The sequence below is a fragment of the Humulus lupulus genome, chromosome 2, assembly GCF_963169125.1.
Source record: "Humulus lupulus chromosome 2, drHumLupu1.1, whole genome shotgun sequence".
Classification (NCBI taxonomy): Eukaryota; Viridiplantae; Streptophyta; class Magnoliopsida; order Rosales; family Cannabaceae; genus Humulus; species Humulus lupulus.
Window position 1 is genome coordinate 176,707,881 of NC_084794.1, and position 12,891 is coordinate 176,720,771.

Consider the following 12,891-nt stretch of genomic DNA (forward strand, 5'->3'; position numbering starts at 1 on the left):
TGGAAAAATTATCAAATTAAGATCACTAATCGAAAAGCTGTAAAAACTTGAACAATAACTCAAGAACTATGATAGAACAATAATGGAGAATTCAGTCTTTCATTCACACTCAAACCTCTGCTATAGTAAAATTTCCAACCTCTTTTCAGGTGGTCTTAGAGTTCATTTTATAGTAGGCTCTAATGGCCTTAGATACATGGTGGTCCAGGAGACCAAGTGGTACATATGTACTGTGTCAGGGGAGTGGCTTCAGAGGTTGTGGTCGTACATCCCGTACAGGAGCAGATGTCAGGAGGATGTCTCCACTACTTGTCTGTACCCATGTCTGATGGGTAGTGGCAGGTGTAGTGGCGCAGGAGGTAGTGGTGTCGATTCTGTCCTCTTTCCTAATGCTCAAACTACTCGTCTATCAAGAGTGTCAGGATCATGCGTACGGTCTTAACGGTCGTACCCCGTACAAGATTGTACCAACATGATCCTTTTGAATTATTCTTAGGCCTTTCCCTCTAAATGTCGAAGTCATGGTTGACCCTTAGAGGAGACGTCCACTTGAAGTGTTAGGGGCGAAGAATAGGCGTGTGCGTGACGCCATCTCGCGAGGCCACTTGGTGCTGGACCTCATGCGCGCGGCCGAGGCATGGTTGGGGCACCATTTCGTGAGGTGCCTTACTAGCGAGGCCACCACCAGCGAGGCCACCATGCCCAGCGAGACGCTCCACCAGCGTGGCCACCATGTGCAGCGAGGCCACCATCAGCGAGGCCACCACCAGCGAGGCCACCATGTGCAGCGAGGCGCTCCACCAGCGTGGCCACCATGTGCAAAGAGGCCACCATCATCGAGGCCACCACCAGCGAGGCCACCCTGAGCGAGGCCACCACCAGCGAGGCCACCACCAGCGAGGCCACCATCAGCGAGGCCACCACCAGCGAGGCCACCCTCAGCGAGGCCACCACCAGCGAGGCCACCACCAGCGAGGCCACCACCTTCAGCGAGGCGCTCCATCAGCGTGGCCGCCATGTGCAGCGAGGCCACCACGCCCAGCGAGACGCTCCACCAGCGAGGCCATCAGGTGCAACTAAGGCGTGGCTTCACTAGGTACGTGGTTGGTGCGGGACAATGGGAGCCCGAGGGCATCGTGGCCCCATCACGTAATTAAGTGCTTATGGGGCCTTAGTGCGTGCCTTTGATCCTTCGAGGGCGTGGAATTTTGAGCCTCAACATAAGTCATATAGGATAATTAGAAACACACTTAGAAAATAAAGATGGCTTGTTTTTCTAAGTATAGAAACCCACTTTAATAATAATAAAGACTTATATAATTTTATCATAAGAAGTCATAAAAAATAGGTCCGAGATATGTTTGTTTTAGAATAAGTTTTGCCTTTGAGCCTATTAGGTAAAGTTCTAACATGTTTCTTACAACTGTTAGAATTTTTCTACGATGTCGCTCTGAAGATCTGCACGCACCAACGAAAACGCCTCCAACGCCATCCCAGCAACCAATGAAGCCCCTCCATTTCGCAGAAGGGGAGTGCGTGCTACTACCCGTCGCAACGCGCCGGCACCGCCAGCTGACAACACTGCGGAGATCGCTAGACTGCGACAGCAAGTCGAGGAACTTTTGCAACAACAACGCCAACAGGCTCAAACTCAGCCTCAGCCTCCGCCACAGCCGCAGCCACAGCAAATGGCCCCAGCACCCCAACAAGTTGGTCCATATGGGGGATGGCCAGTGACGAACTACGCACCATATCCAGTACCGAACATGGAGCTAGTGTATGAGAGGTTCCGCAAGCAGCACGCTCCAAACTTCGAAGGGACTACAGACCCCTTTGAGGCAGAAGAATGGCTAAGGAATGTGGAGCCGATTCTGACGCACATGAATCTCAGTAATGCGGACCACATATCCTGCGTCTCATCATTGCTTAAGAAGGATGCCAGGATATGGTGGGACTTGGTCCAGCAATCGCATGATGTTGCCACCATGACATGGACTCGATTTGTGGAGCTCTTCCACAAGAAGTACTACAATTCGGCTGTACTCGCTACGAGAGTTGAGGAGTTCGCCAACTTGAAGCAGGGTACTTTATCGGTGGTAGAGTATGCTCGTCAGTTCGACCGCTTAGCAAAGTTCGCATCTGAGATGGTTCCAACTGATTTTCTGAGGGTAAACAAATTTGTTAGAGGACTTCGACCAAAAATCGAGATGGGGGTTAAACTAGTAAATTGGGTGCATATTGTAATTTGTGAATGAGATTTTATTATTATGGAGATATATTCGAGTTATTCGGCATGAGACGATTTTAAATTATTGATTAGCGGTTTTGTCATAACGGGGTCGATTATTGGGTAATAAGAATGTTTATTTGGTGATAAATTGGGAGTATTTGAGGTCAGGAGGAAATTCTGGAAGTTTTGACTATAATGTCCCCGGGGGTGTTTTCGGGACCCCGAGCACTAGGTTTTATTTGAGGTTACTTAAGCTTGAAGTAGCTTGTCAGATAAGAACGTACGTTAGAAAATCTCTCTCTCCCTTTCTGATAGCTTATTTTACTGTTCGAAGCCTTTTTGAAGGAATCTCGAGTTCTAGGAGTTGGAATCAAGCGAGGATTGAGGCATAGCGATCCTAGGAAAGATTAGAAGCTTCTTAACCGAAGGATTTGACGGAAAACAACCCAATCGAAGGTAATCTAAGTTTAAGTTTTAAGTTTTCAAAGTTTTTAAGCTTAGAATTGGACTTTGTGAATCGTTGAGTTTTTGGTTCGTTTGAGCCTTGGGTTTTGATGGTTTTGGATCATTGGGAAGCTTGGGAACTTTTGTTTGATGATTTGGGAATGTTTAGGCATGTTTTTGGAGGATTTGGGAAGTTGAAAATCGTGTTTGGGGATGGCCCAGAGTTGGGGGCTGCGGCCCTAGCTCGATGAAGCAGGTGCCCCAGTTTTGTTTTTGTTGGGCGCCGCAACCCTTGGTGTTGGGCGCCGCGGCGCTTGCTTCAGGTTGTCCTGGGGGCCGCGGCACAAGGTGCCAGCGCCACGACTCTTGGGCATGGTTGAGCTCGTTTGTGTGTTTTGACCCCGAGAACATAGTTTTAGGCCTCATGATGGTTCCTACTACTTGGATTAGTTTGGATTGATGTCCTGGAGGCTAGATTTTGGTTTGGAAACCTATGTTGATCATTTTTATTGATGGTGTCCCATATTTGGTTATGACTAGGTGACCGCTAAGGTCTTAAAGGTTGATTGTTCTCAAGGGTCATTCTTATATTGATTCTAGCTCGAATGTGAGGTAAGAAAACTGCACCCTGTGTATATGTGATATGCATGGTTATTCTTGATGCATGTTGGTTGATTAAATGTGACATGCATGGTTATTATTGGTGCATGTTGGCTGATTAAATGTGGCATGCATGATTATTGTTGAGGCATGTCAGGTGGTTAAATATGATGCATGAGAAATATGTGATTAGGACATGCTTTGTATACTGAGTATGATATTGTTCAGAGCTTGAGCCTCTGTGTTTATGCATGGTCCTAATTGTACTAGTACTTGTTAAGTAAGCATGCTGAATGCCTTGTGTTTGGATATTGGATATGTGATATATGTTTGGTGGCATTGCTTACTTGTTTATGGCACTGACTAGTCAGGGATACTGACCTAAGAGTCAGAAATGGCATAGTGTCATGAACGCCAAGCCAAATGAAGATTAGATCTAATCGATATCAGCGTTGAATGGCTCTAAGGCATTAACGATGTACCGACCCTAAGGTCGATGAACTTATAAGCGCTTGGCTAGTCTAAGACTAGTTACTCAGAGCCAGGGCATAAGGCCCCGGTGACTGTTGTCAAATGGCTAGGGAACGATGTTCCAGGGTTATGACTCTATGGTCATGAGGAAGGTTATGTTGGTGACTATTCACCATACACCTATCCTATTCAACTTATGAAAGGTTCACTTATCTCTTAAGCCCTGGTGACCCTATCGTCACATGGCTAGAGGGGGCTGTACCCACTTTTGTGACTTTTGCGGCTGTCACCTATCTGTTTTGGACTGATGGTCCTGAATGATTATTATGATCATTGTTGATATTATATCATGCTATATTATGTTTTCTTGCTGGGCCTTGGCTCATGGGTGCTATGTGGTGCAGGTAAAGGCAAAAGAAAATTGGACCATCCTTGAGTTGGAGAGCTTAGGTGATGATGTGTACATATGCAGCTGCTCGTCCACCACGACCGAGGTTTGAAGAGGAACTAGGGTTAAACCCTGTTTTGCCGCATAGAATGACCTGTTGTAAATATTTTCTTGTAGTAGACTCTGAAATTATAATTTTGGGATCCCAACATATATATTAAACATTCTAATGAAACATTACATCTTATCCAAAAATTTTAATCCCTAAACCGCTAATCATACTAAGTTACATGATTTTGGCCAAATGACTCGATTAGTGAGTTTAGCACTATTTACAAGGCACACCGTAATGGTCCCTGGAGTTTAGGGTGTTACACAGAAGGTAGTGCAGTGGTTTCGAATGATGTCAGATCATTGACCACATTGTAGAAGCTCAGAGGAGAAATTATGCTTATGGTTAGGAGTGGCCATTTCACATCAAGCCATGGGTATGCAGTAAGGCCGGAAGGCCAAAAGTCTGATAGACTACTTTGCGAAGTCTGTGTGCAAGGGTGCACTAGATACTGCATAAAGGCTACAGTTGGCACGAGTGCCACGTTGAAGAGAGACATGCCTTTAGCAGAAGGATGTTTCGTAGGGGTTGTTGGGAACGGTTAGTTTGCGAGCGTCACCCTAAGGGGTGCACCTTAATTTCATCCTTGCCAATAGGAGTAGGCATTGGGTAGTTGGAACAATCAGATGATGTGTTTACTTTGGGGTCAGTGTTGCAAGAGCTACTTGGTTGACTGAGGGACGTTGTGATGGACTCAGAGGAGTTCATGTGTGTAAGGAGTATTCAAGTGCAGAGGCACTACTTCATGGGAGAATTCTGAATAGTGATGGTGGCATGGGATCTTTGATCGAGTCCAAGGGTGGACATGGGAGATCATCCCCAAGTTGGTGGTTCTACAGTGGTAGAGGGACTAGTACAGACTTTAGATTCAGAAGAAGCATGGAGTGAGCTTAGGAGTCAAGGCACGAAGAAGATTGGCCAGCGGTCTGTCGATGAGGACATCAACAATTGAAGTGGGGGAGAGTGTAACATTCCGAACTTAAGGGAATGTTACAAGCTAGGATGGTGCTTGGTCAGATACGTATGCGAGGGTGCAGGCTGGTGAGCATGCTGATGCCTAATATGTATGGCAGTGGTAAATATCTTCAATATTGCCCATAAATGGACATGACTTGGTACGCTCCATATTGATGGTTCAATGAACGCAATGGTGCAATATGATTTGGGATATTCAGAGAATTGGTGAGCTGAGAGCCAAATATGTCTCCCAAGAAAAAATCATATATGTTCCTAGTAGAAGGCTAAAAGCTCAAAAGGCTCTTTGTAAGGGGAGCACCTGGTGTCAGCTCTCCACCACCCCTGGCGCAGGTGCATCATGTGAGTTACTACTAGTTAAGAGGGCTAGTAGGGCGGACATATGAGGACCACAAGGGGACTCATATGTCTCCATGAGTAGGAGTACTCATGGACATTACATGGCTGCCCCGGTAGTGCGTTGAAGAGTGTTGCCAAAGGTTTATAGGTATGATTCCCTTGGCTTGCCGAGATGCCGCTTGCATGGAACGTGGTCCAAACCTCCGAGAGACGTCGTGGTGCACCATGGCCATGAGTCTTGACATGAGATGGCGCGGGAAGTCATTCGTGGGACTTGCTACCATACATGCATGGAATGGTGCACAATGCTTGAGAAGGGCAGAGGTCTAGTGTGTGCTATGAGTCTGGCAGCTAGTCTCGAGGGCCTGCCAACATGTGTGAAGGCATGGTGCCTTGAGGATTGGACCATGGACGTATGGGAGTCCTTGGTCTGTGACGTGAGCTATTTGGATAATATTAAAAGGGGCATGATGAAAAGTGTTGGCATGTCAGCTTGGTGCTGGCTCTTAGCCACACATGCTACCTTGGCTTGCGAATGTTTGGGTGAGCAACGGTGTTGGGATTTGCTTTGTCATAGTGAGAACCTATGGACAGTGTGAGTGTCTTGGCTAGATAGCCTTGATGCATGGTTGCACTCATAGATGCTTGAGAGCATGACTCATCGTGAGTTGTTTGAGAGACGGAAGTGTACAGAGGCACATGGTTGCACGAAAAATGTGCCCATTGTTATTCAAATTGTTGGAAGGCTGACCTTGGCTTAGAGGAGTCAAGGTATCGCATGAGCATTTTCGCTGTCAAAATGTCAGCCCGTGACATCGAGCGAGGTGCATCTCCCGGTGCCAAGCTTACAACCTATGGCAAAAGAGGTGCATCTTTCGGCGCCAAGCTTACGGCCTATGCCGAATGAGTGTATACGAAACTCCCATGGTGGTCTGGGAGAATGTGCTGAGAAAATTTAGATAGCCTAAAATTAACCTGTGAATCATAAGTGCCCACACATGTCCTTGTGTGTTAGAGGAATGACTTGGATGGCTAGGTGTGAGTTTTCAACTTGGATAGGAAGATCGTTGATTTTTATGAAAAGATCCAAGGACACTTGATAGGCTACGAGAGGTAGTCTTTACATCCTTGTATGTGTTAATTTAATGTATATATATATATGTATGATCCTGACTAGTATTAGTATTTTATGAAAATCCTCTCCCATACCTTCCTCCGCATATTTTGATATTTTTCTATTTAATACCAATATAATATGACATAGTCATCACAAGTCTTAGAGTATAAGAAATCATCCACATTTTTGTGTTTAAATCTATTTTAAACAATGACTTTATCAAACTTCTCATGCCATTGTTTTGGAGCTTGTTTCTAACCATATAATGATTTGACAAGTCTACACACTTTTTGTTCATTTTCTTGAAGAACAAACCCTTCGGTTGTTCCATATAGACCTCCTCCTCAAGATCCCCATTTAGGAGTGTCATTTTGACATCCATTTGGTGAACATAAATGTGTATATATAGATGATAAGATAAATAATATTCTAATAGAAGTAGTTCTTGCCACCGATTCATATGTGTCGAAGTAATCTATTCCCTCATTTTGTTTGAATCCTTTGGCTACTAATCTAGCCTTAAAGGTTTGTATGGTGCCATCGGTATGGTATTTCCTTCTATATATCCAATTGCACCCAATTGGTTTTGACCTCTTTGGAAGGTCAACCAATTCCCAAGTGTGGTTAGACATAATTGAATCCATTTCAGTATTCGTTGCCTCCTTCTAAAAAGCGGAGTCCCTTGAGGACATAACTTCTTTGAAAGTTTTGGGAACATCCTCTATTTGAAGTACTATTGGATATTGCCAAGTGACTTCTTCATCGTTATCCTCTATAATAACATTTCTTACCTGATCCCAAATCTTTGAGCCTTTGGCTCCTTCTAGGCAGTTGAGGTTTCTCACCAACCATTTTAGAAGTCTTCTCTTGAGGCTCTCTAATTTGAGTTGGTTCTATTAACTTGTTGTCATCGCATGACATGTTATCAAAGAACTCAACCTCTCTTGATTCAATTATCATATTAGACTCTAAGTCTAATAATATATAAGATTTGCTATTTTGGGCATAGCCCACAAATGCACATCTTATAGCCCTTGGACCCAACTTAGTCCTTTTAGGATCTGTCTTCTTGCAATAGGCAAGACACCCCCACACTTTAAGATAACCAATGTTTGGTTTCTTTCATTTCCATAACTCATATGGAGAGATATTGTTTTTCTTCATGGGGATACGATTCAAAATATGACAAGCGGATAGTAAGGCTTCACCCCCACAAACTAAAACTCAATTTTGAATGTAATATCATAACATTAATCATCTCAAGAAATGTTTTATTTTTTCTTTCCGCTATGCCATTTTGTTATGGAGTATAAGTGGTGGTACATTCATGTATTATTCCATGTTCTTCACAAAACAAGTTGAAATCATTTGAAAATATTCACCACCCATATCACTTCTAAGCACTTTTATTTTCCTTTCTAATTGATTTTCAACTTTCGCTTTATAAGCTTAAAACACATTAAATGCTTCATCTTTATTCTTAAGCAAATATACATATGTGAACCTAGAGCAATCATCAATGAAAGCAATAAAATATCTACTTCCTCCTTTAGTCAACATTTCATTCAGTTCACATAAGTCACTATGTATCAAATCTAAGAACTTGGAATTTCTTTCAACACTTGGAAAATGTTTTTTTTTTTACCATTTTAGATTTAACACATAGTTCACATTTATCATGCTCAACATTGTCACAATCAATCGATCAACATTTAATTTCTCTATTAATTGTCCTAAATCTTATATGTGCAAGTCTAACATGCCACAAATTAATAGAATTTGAGTCAAGCATATAACAAGAAGAACTAGAAGTTTTATTGTTTGAATTACCAATAGAGGTATAAAGTTTGAACATGCCATCACAAGAATATCCCTCCCCACAAATACAAAATAAGCTTGTCGGAATCTATCGCAACCTTGATTCCTGGTTTTCCAAGCAAATTTTCACTCACAAGATTTCTACTTATTTCCATTACATACAAAATATTAGTGAGTAGAACCTTCTTGCCGGATGTGAAGAATAAATCTATACATCCCTTTCCTTCAACCTTGGACTTTTTCTCATTGCTCATTTGTATCTCATGCCCTTCCTTTGAATCCTTTGAAGCTTCAAAGGTCTTGAATAGAGATCTATCATAGGTAACATGAGTGGTGGCACAACTATCTACCACCACTCATTCACCTTTGCATGAATGGCATTGATTTTGCTAAGTGTTGCCACTAGATTTTCTTTGGTTGAGTTGACTCTTGCTTCATTGTTATGGTTCCTCTTGAACCTACAATCTCTAGAAAAGTGGCCATTCCTGCCACACACAAAGCTAGGTCCTTTGGAACTTTTAAATTGTCCCTCATTCTTCTTAGGCCCTAAAGGTTTTTGACCGTTGCCTTTATTCTTGCCAATTCTTTTGGCCTTGTTAATAGGATTAGTCACCACATTTTCCTTTGAAGTCTCACCATTAGACTCTTCCTCGTTCTTATATCTAGAACAAGATTCCTCCGCAATCCTTAAGTGTTTGAGAATGTCCTCCAAGGAAATCTCCTCATTCTTATGAAGGATTTTCTCCTGATAGCCCCTCCAAGATGGAGGCAACTTGGCTATTAAGGCACCATCAAGGAATTGCTCTGGCAACACAACATTTAGGGTAGATAGATTTTTCATAATAATTTGTAACTCATGTATTTGGGGAAGAAGAGGTTTCATATCATAAAACTTAAATTCCATATATTGAGTAATAAGGAATTTATTTGTACCTTTTTCTTCCACTTTGTACTTTTTTCTCTAAAGCTTCCCAAATCTCCTTGGCTCTCCACTGATGCTTGAGGCTTTTTCTAAGAGGAAATGAGAATTGAGATTGAACAAGCCTTAAACTCACAAAGCCAAGCACTTTCTTTATGAGTTTCTTTGAACTTGAGATTCTTGAAAGCTAGAGAGAGAGAGAGAGTGTGTGTGTGAGAGGATAGAGAGATTTTAGAGGGTGATCAAGTCTTCCAAAACTATAATAGAACCCTTTTATAGTATAGGCACCGTCATTAAGTCTAACCAATAGGATTAGAGCTTTTGAACACATCATTTGGGGGTTAATTTACGTATCTGTATGGACACTCTAGGCGATGCGTCGCATGTTGGGCTTTTCAAGCCCCTTCGCATTTAGGCAATGCAACACAACCTTCTTTGCCCAAAGCCCCCAAATTTGGACATAAAAGTCCTCCAAATACTCACAAACTTTTTGGCATCCTTAGATGCCTCCATGTATCACTTAGGACCCAAAAAACACATTTTTTAAGTGCCTACAATTGAAACTCTAATTTCACATTTTCACTATGTGAAATTTACTAAGTGTTTTATACTTATCTTTGAATAACAACACTTATCCTTTGTACTTAATTAATCATAACAATTAGAGTTGAAAAGCCTTCATCACACTTTTAAACTCTCTCTCTCTCTCTAGCTTTCAATGACCATAAGTTTTCTCTAAGAAACTCATCAAGCATTGCTTGACTTGCATGGGTTTCAAGGCTTGTTAAATTCCAAATCTCATTCTACTTTGGAGAAGCTTCAAGCAACTAAGGAAGGCTTGGAATATAGATTTTGGACAGCGATACTAATTCGTGTATAAGCCTTAGAAGTTCCCTAAATTGAAGATTCAATTGCTCAAATCAAATGTTGTATCTCTCTAAATCATAACTTTGTAATTGTGTTATTCTATTGTGATTTACTTCTTCAATTTTGTTCATTATTGTTAGTATTAATGACTAAATGTTTCTAAATTCATGCTGTAATCATTTAATCACTTGATCTTTGGTTATCAAGGTTTGTCTTCATACTTTGAATATGGTTATTTGATTATTAAGATTTGCATTCTCACTTTGAATAAAGTTCTTCATTAGAATCTAGGGTTTGGAATATTGAATTATTCTCATTATTCATTGTTGATTTAGAAAGTATAAAGCCTTAAATCTTCAACAATCAAAATCTCTATTTTCTAATTACTTTCTTTTGTGTTTTGCATAATCAACAATGAGAGAAATTTGTTCATCTTCTACAACCTTCAAATTTTTGTTTCAAGATTTGGTTTGTGTTGAACACATAACCATGAGAGAAAAAATAAAATTATATTTTGATATGCGATACATGAATGTGAATATGGATTCAAAGTCTTCATTAACCATGAATGAGACTACTCGATGGGATTACAAACTTAAGGCGATTGGTACTATCAAATTCCTTACTTCTAAATGTGTAGAGTTCAAGAATTTGAATAAAATGTGTTTGCTGCCATATTTTTGTGAATTTGATTTGATTTTCTATTTTAAGAGTACAATGATGAATTTTAATGAACAATTCAAGGGTTATTGTTATACTTGTTTTGTTTGTGAAATTATTGATCATCATGTGAAATATGGTAATTGTAAAATTAAGCATAATAATATTAGGGTTAATGCAATTGATGTTGAGATCCTTGAACTTCTAAATGAATTTAATTGGGTTACTTTAATTGATGATGATATCTTTGTGACCCTAATTAAATTTAATGCATTCAATGAGGAATGTATGATAATACTAAAAGATATTGACATAGTTTATGCATGTAGCGATGAAACTAATGCAACCTTAAGAGAAGGTGAACATGTAAATGCAATTGATGATGAAATCATTGCAACAGAAATTGAAGATACCAAGGTCAATGCATTTGATGTTGAGATCATTGCAAACCTAAGTAAGGATACCAAGGCGAATGAATTTAATGTTGATATCATTACAACCATGAGTGAAGTTAATGAAACCCAAGGAAAGATGCAAGGATGGTGGTATGATACATGTACTACTATTTATGCAACCTATGGTAAAACTCTTTTTAAAACCTTTGAAAGTGCGAAGGAGGGACTTGAAGTCCAAATGAGAAATGAAAAGAGATCCAAGGTACTTGGAAGGGGCTGCATTGATTTTTTCTTCATTAATGGAAAGAAAGTGACCCTAACTAATATTTTCTATGTTCCCGATATGTCTGGAAACAATGTAAGTGGAAGTTTAATGAGTAAATTCGGTATCAAAATGGAGTTTGAATTTGGTAAACTCATTTTGATTGAGTTGGACACTTTTGTGGGAAATGGTTATTCATGTGATGGGATGATCAAACTTTGTACTCTTTATAATGACAATAATAATATGACATTTAAATCTTGTAATGTGATGAATTCTAGTTCTATTACTTTGTGGCATAACAGACTTGTGCATATAGGTTATAACACAATTAAAAGAGTTGTTAAATGTGGATTGATTAATTGTGATGTGAATGAGCATGATAAATGTAAATTATGTGTTAAATATAAAATGGTACAAAGATTTTCCAAGTCTTGATAGATGTTCAAACTTGCTAGACTTAATATATAGTGATTTATGTGAATTAAATAACATGTTGACTAGAGGAGGAAATATATACTTCATAACTTTTATAAATGATTGCTCTAGGTATACTTATGTGTATTTACTTAAGAGTAAGGATGAGACATTTAATGCATTTAAAATCTATAAAGATGAAGTAGAAAATCAATAGGAAAGGAAAATTAAGACTCTTAGAAGTAATTGAGGTGGCGAATACTTTTCAAATGATTTTAGTGAGTTTTGTGAACAACATGGTATTATACATGAATGCACTGCACCATACACTCGACAACAAAATGGGATAGTTGAAAGAAAGAATATGATTTATCTTGAGATTATTAACTCTATGCTTTTACATGCTAAATTGTGTTATAATTTGTGAAGTGAAGCTTTACTTGCTGTGTGTCATATATTGAATCGAATTCATATGAAAAAGAATAATGTATCTCCATATGAGTTATGGAGAGGAAAGAAGCCTAACCTAGACTATCTTAAATTGTGGGGGTACCTTGCTTATTGCAAGAGCACGGAGCCTAAAAGGACCAAGTTAGGTCCAATGGCCATTAAGTGTGCATTTGTAGGCTATGCCTCAAATAGCAAGACCTATAGGCTATTAGATTTGGAGTCTAAAGTGATAATTGAATTAAAAGGAGTGGAGTTCTTTGAGAACATGTTTTATTGTGATAACAACTCTCAAGAATCCACATGTGTTGGAGAATCTCGTGAAGAGAAAGATCCAAAGGATGATGATCAAACTATATTGCCTTGAAGAAGCCAAAGTCTTAAAGAATCGGGATCAAATGAGAAATGTTCTCAAGTGGAGATACTCTAC